This window comes from Marmota flaviventris, chromosome 2, assembly GCF_047511675.1.
Source record: "Marmota flaviventris isolate mMarFla1 chromosome 2, mMarFla1.hap1, whole genome shotgun sequence".
NCBI lineage: Eukaryota > Metazoa > Chordata > Mammalia > Rodentia > Sciuridae > Marmota > Marmota flaviventris.
Genome location: NC_092499.1, coordinates 3,553,887 through 3,559,886, shown reverse-complemented (window position 1 = coordinate 3,559,886; position 6,000 = coordinate 3,553,887). Strand labels below are relative to the sequence as shown.

Genomic DNA, 6,000 nt, shown 5'->3' with positions numbered 1-6,000 from the left:
CGGGGCAGTACTGGGGGCTTGGTGGTCCTCGACTGTTTCGGGACAGGGGGGCCCCTGGAGAAACGGGAGCCCCTGGCCCTCGGGTTGGCCAGGAGAGGAGTGCGAGCGGGGTGGGGAGGCAAGGTGTCCACCAGGGGCTTGGAGCACCCTGTTCACCCTGGACGGAGACCCAGCTTCCTGGGTGTGGGAGAAGCCCAGGCAGCGCCTTCCGGCCAGACCCAAGTCCTGCCGGGCACTGAGGAGCACGGGCTGGAGGGCTGCAGCATCCCGGGCCACTGGGCCGCGCGCAAGTGCGAGGGGCGTGCGTGCGGGAACTGTGGCCCGGAGCCAGGGTGCGCGCGCGCGCGCGTGCGGGCAGCGTGCCTGTGAGCACGTCCGAGAGCGTCTCCGTGGGCAACTCGCGCGTGGGGGCAGGTGACACGGGACAGGCTCGCGCGTGGGGCGGCGCGGGGGCGCGCGCGGGGCCTGCACGGCTCCGGACCCGGAAGGCGGGGCGCGACGGGGGCGGGGCGCGCGGCGCCGTTGCTAAGGCGGGCGGCGGCGAGGGCCCTTGGCAACGGGCGGGGGCGCGCGCGCCTGGGCGCGCGCCGGTGGCGGCGGGGATTTCCAGCGCGCGGGAGGAAGTGCCAGCGCGAGGGTGCGTGAGGCGGCGCGGCGCGGCGGCCGCCGCGTGCGCGAGCCGGTCGCGGCGCAGCAGGGACTTTCCAGCCGGCGGCGGCGGCGGCCGCCGGCCCTTCCCCGCCCCCCGCCATGGGGCTGCCCGGGGAGCAAGACGCTGCGGCCGGCGGCGGAGGACGCGCCCGGCGCCCCTGAGCGGCCGGCAGCGGCGCGCCGCGGGGTAAGGGGCGGTGGCGGCGGCGGCGGCGGCTGTCCCCGGCGGGCGGCGGGTCCCGAGCGGCGCAGGCCCTGCCCGCCGCCGCCGCTCGCCGTCCCGGCGCCGCAACTTGGGGAAACTTTGTGCGGAGGCCGCGGCCGGGCCGCGCCGCCGCCGCCGGGCAGCGGGCGCCAGGCCTCTCCGGCCGCGGCGAGGGAGGTGGGTTTCCTTTAAGCCGCTGCTGAAAAGTTTATACTGAGTCATTCCTCTGCAGATGAATGACTGATTCATAATCGGAGCTGCAGAGGCTGGCGGCGGGCGGTTCTGGGATCCGGCGCGGGCAGAATGCGCACACTCCACCTCCGATTAACGCCAAAGGTCAGAGCGGGTCCCGGGCGGGGAGGGAGGAAGGCGAGCCTGCCGGCGCCCGCCCCGGGCGGAGAGCCACGTTCCGCACAGGCCAGCGGTGCGGACGCGGCCCTCGCGTGGGGACCCGGAGAGCGGGTTCCGAGTGGACCGCGCCTTGCCTGAGTCCGGAGCACGAGGGAATGGAGACGAAGTGTTGTGGACGTGCTCTGAAATTTAAGAAGTCGTGGGATAATGGTCCGCTGGACGAGGAACCGATTTCGTTTCGCGTTTTTCGTTCTGAGCCCAGAATCGGTTTTCGGAGCGAGACAGGGGTGTGTGCTTGTGTGTGCGCTGTTGTTGATGCGTGTGCTCGTGGAGTCGTGGAGGCGGCGTGGAGCCGCGCGAGGCCGCCTCTCATTTACATTCACGGCAGGCCCCTGAGCCGGAGCCAGGGCTTTTTTCCTTAGCGTTATCGGTGAATCCCCTCCGGCGAGGGCTGTGGAAATGCCCCTTGCCGAGACCCGGCGAGTGTCTGTGGACGCCGCGTTTGAGGGGCGAGCCGGGCCTCGCGGGGCTAGAACCCCTGGCGCCGGTGCCTGCAGAGGGCCTGGGAAATGCTGCAGCGCCGGCGGGCAGGCAGTCTGGCCCCCGGCGTGCGCGTCATGACTCCAGCGAGAGGAAGTGCTTCTCCCCGGTGCTGGGACCTCACCACGGGGACACTTTAGCATTCGGTGAAAATTATTTGGCCAGAGGAAAATAAGCCTTATCAGTGTGAAAACCGGAAAATGCCCCGCGAGGCGGGAGAGCTCTGTGAGTACGGGCTCAGGACCGACCCCGCAGACCGCCGCGGATTCCAGCGTCACTAGCGAGAATCAGACCTTATGGTGGCTAAGGTTTAAGATGCAAGGTGTCTCACCCAGACGCCATCTGTTCCAGCTGTCACAGCTAGAAAGCCAGGGACGCAGGGAGAGCTGGCCAGGGAGAATTCCAGCGTTGTTTTTTTTTTTTTTTAAGATATATGAATTTTTCTATGACAGGAAAGAAGACCAATTATTTTTCTTTGGATGCTATCTGTTCTTTTTGTAGTTAGTAAGATGGCCTCAGTGAAAGGCTGCAAAGACGTTCCCCTGGAAGCGGGCAGCAGCAGTGGCCAGTTGGTGCAGATACCATCGTGCCATTCCCTTCTCTGATTGTGCCTTGGAGAGAGTCTTTCATGTAATTAAACATCTGAGCTGCTGCTGCTTTTCCCCTGCGTTTGGGCCTTCTCTAAACATCCCTGCTAGACTTTCTTGGATTTTTGAGTGTGCAAATCAAGAAGGACTTTCTCAGGTATTGTCAGGATATGTATGCTAATGAGCTGAAAGATGAGAGTGATTTATCATTCTTTAAAACCCTTTTTTAAGATGCTGAAGCTCTGCTTCAAGAAAGATAAAACTGTCACTGTGGTGTTGTAAGCTGCAGCTAGCTCAGATACACAAAGGAAATTGCATTAGATTTACCCATCTCTATTTTCTCATCTTGTATAGCAAGATTCTTCAAACAGCAAGTGATCTAACCTGTCAAATATTATGCAATAGATGAATTTCCTGTCATTGGTCAGTTCAAGAACTATTAACAGAGAAGTCCCATGACCAGGGACCTCTGCATTTATTCTATGGAATCAGGACCCCTTGCATTCTTTGCAAGTGTTCATAGAGGAAGAAAAATGATTTTTTTTTCAGGTATCTGTCTTCAGATACAGACAGAAACTAGCAAGAGAGCTATAGTAAGAAAGGAGGAGGAGAGGCCAGAGGATTTGGAAGCTGACAAGGGAGAGGTAGCTGAGGCCTGAATGTGGGGGATGATGCTTAGGCTTGGGTAGGAGGAATGGGAGTCAAAGGGTGAGAGATGCCCAGAGGCCAGCAGGCAAGAGGGCAGTAGAGAAAGGTAGAAGATGTTTTTTTTTTTTTTTTTTTTTTTTTTTTGGGGGGGGGGGAGGGACATCTGTGTAGTCTCCAAGGAGCTAGTGGAAAGAGAAGAAAATTCAGATTCACACAGGAAAAAAAAAAGTAGTGCCTGTGTTATTTCTGTTATTTATAATTAACAACAAATACAAGATGACTTTTTTTTTTTTTTTAAAGAGAGAGGGAGAGAGAGAGAGAGACAGAACTTTTAAGATATCTTATTTTTTTTAGTTTTTGGCGGACACAACATCTTTGTTTGTATGTGGTGCTAGGATCGAACCCAGGCCGCACGCATGCCAGGCGAGCGTGCTACCGCTTGAGCCACATCTCCAGTCCAAGGTGACTTTTTTTACTTTGGAAAGCTAGCTTTTATTGACTAAGGTCTGCACCACAGTGTTCCAGGAAAGGGTGTGGGAGGGGAGAAACCAGTGTAGAAAGGAGAAGGTAGGACTTCTAGCACTCAGGGTCAACCCTCCCCTTTTAAGATTTTTTGTTGAAACTTCTTGGTCTGTGGGTTAAGGTGGCAGAGAGTGTGGTGTCATGAATGTGGGCAACGGCTGGCTTCTGCCCTTTCAGGAGTCGGGTGGGATTCCTGTTACATTCTGTGTTCCTTGAGATAAGTGCATCAGCTGGGTCTTGGGAGTCTTTTTTCATTTAATTAATGCTCAGTTAATGTGCCCAAGTTCCCATGATATTATGGTTACCATGCCAGGATGAGAGAGGCAGGCATGGCGTCTGCCTTCACGGGAGATCTGGGGCATTTTGGCCCCTGTGCATGATGATGGGAGTTGCTAGAGGTCAGCATTTACTGGACTGTGACCCTGGGACAGGAGCCTGGTAGGAAGAGTGAGGAAAAAGGGAATTTCACCATCCTGCATGGAGGAAGCTGTACCCACCAGGAGGAAACTAGAAGACAGCTGTGGTGGCACACACCTGTAATTCTGATTACTCAGGAGGCTGAGGCAGGAGGATTGCAAGTTGGAGGCCAACCTTAGCAACTCAGCAAGACCCTAGCTCAAAAAAAAAAAAAAAAAAAGGACTAGGAAATGTAGCTCAGTGCCCCTGAGTTCAATACCCAGTGCCAAAGAGGAAAAAAAAAAAAAAGAAAAGAAAAAATGGAAATCTCTTGACTGGTTAGGGTGGTCATAGGGTGGTACTTCTGGGAGTACCATGCAGCTGAGCCCAATGGTGGGAGGTCTCTGGCACAGTGGCTCCATCTGGGCTCACTTGGAGGACCCTGAGGATAGCAATACGAATTTTGCCTCCCCAATTTCTTTTGGTAAGATGTGATCTGATAGTTGTTGTCCTTTTCTTCTTTGCCAGTACATGTGGTGCTGGGGATGCTGTTGGTCATTGGGTTCCCATATGGGATGCTTCCTGTGCTTCCCTCTGGCTCTTGCAAGGCCCTTGACCACAGGAGCTCAAATGGGTCTGGCAGGCTGTTGCTGTGAAGGGCATGATCTGTAGAGGGGAATGGGCAGTGGGTCCCATTACACTGCTGTCCCTACTGTTTTTGTAGGTATAAAATCTCCAAAAGTGGTGGTGGTTTAAGGGGTGTAAAGGTTTAAAAACAAAAAGACCCTTTTAGTGAGAACATTAGGGTAGAGAAAGGAAATCGGGAGGGAGAAGAGGAGGACAGAGGGAGTCCTGGAGAGTGAAATTGATCAAATGATGTTCAGGTCAGAATTTGACACAATGAAAACCACTGTTCTGTATCAAACACACACACACACACACACACACACACACACACACGCGGCCCCTTCTTCCAAACCTGTCTTCCTTGCTAATAAAACCTAAAATCTTAATTCACAAAAAACGAGAAGTCAGGTCTTTCATTTTCTCTCATGGTTTACTTTTTTCTAGGATTTGTTCCATATTGATTTTATTAAAACAATTAAATAGAGGCTATTTGGTAGCTGTTTTTTTTTTTTGGTACCAGGATTAAGCCCAGGGGCACTTAACTACTGAGCCTCATCCCCATCCCTTTTTGATATTTTATTTAGAGACTGGGTCTTGCTGAGTTGCTTAGGACCTTGCCAAGTTGTTGAAGCTGGCAAATGCACCACTGTACCCAGCTACTTGGTAATTTCTTATAAAGCCATTCTATACAGAAAGATTTTAGGATTTGCCGTTTTGATATCCTAATTGGCTATTCAGTTGAAACAATTCTGTGGCAAAACTCAAAAGCATATTTGTTAGAAACTTGATTTCTTTTTTTTTTAAGTTGTATTTTATTTATTCATTTATTTATCTTTATGTGGTGCTGAGGATCGAACCCAGGGCCTCACACTTGCTAGGCAAGCGCTCTACCACTGAGCCACAACCCTAGCCCATGGAAACTTGATTTCTTTAATTGGAGAGAAAAGATAAACCAAGTAACCAAATAGGATAACAGAATTTTTTTTTTTTTTTTTTTTATACTGGGGATTGAACCCAGGGGTGTTATACTACTGAGCCAAAATTTATTTTTGTCTTTTGTGACAGGGTCTTGCTAAGTTGCTGAGGGCTTTGATTTTGAATTCAGCCTCCTGAGTTGCTGGGATGACAGGTGTACACCACCATGTCTGGCTCTTTTTCTTTCTCATTTAAAAAAGGACAGCATCTTGCTAAGTTGCCCAAGCTAGCCTGGAACTTGCCATCTTCCTGCCTCAATTCCTAAATAACTGGGATTACAGGCATGCACCACTGCACCCGGTAATAGAATCTTGAGGACAGCAGTGGAGTCTGAGGTGAGATGTGAGTACCCATAAAGTCAGTGTTCCTTCGGCCTGCATACATGTGAGGTGCCGTGGTTCTTGTTAGGCCTCCCCTCTTCCTGACTGCTAGGCACATAGTAAGTAAGGCTTTTTTATTGTTTGCATCTATATGCTGCAAGTTGGGTGTTCCCTGTGC

At 52.8% G+C, this 6,000-nt stretch overlaps 1 protein-coding gene across 5 annotated transcripts in view; it reads left to right on the top strand.

The window, feature by feature from the left end:
- Positions 1-622: 622 nt before the first annotated feature.
- The window catches only part of Traf3 (TNF receptor associated factor 3), a 114,861-nt gene continuing 109,483 nt past the window's right edge, over positions 623-6,000 (top strand). For 3 of the 5 annotated variants that reach the window (XM_071607508.1, XM_027946559.3, XM_027946557.3), the window contains exons 1-2: positions 736-838; positions 1,089-1,192. The gene's annotated coding sequence lies outside the window, so the exon portion shown is untranslated. Of the gene's footprint in view, positions 638-735; positions 839-1,088; positions 1,193-1,262; positions 1,495-6,000 lie in introns of those variants that run through there. The other 2 variants (XM_071607507.1, XM_027946558.3) reach the window with 2 other exon arrangements.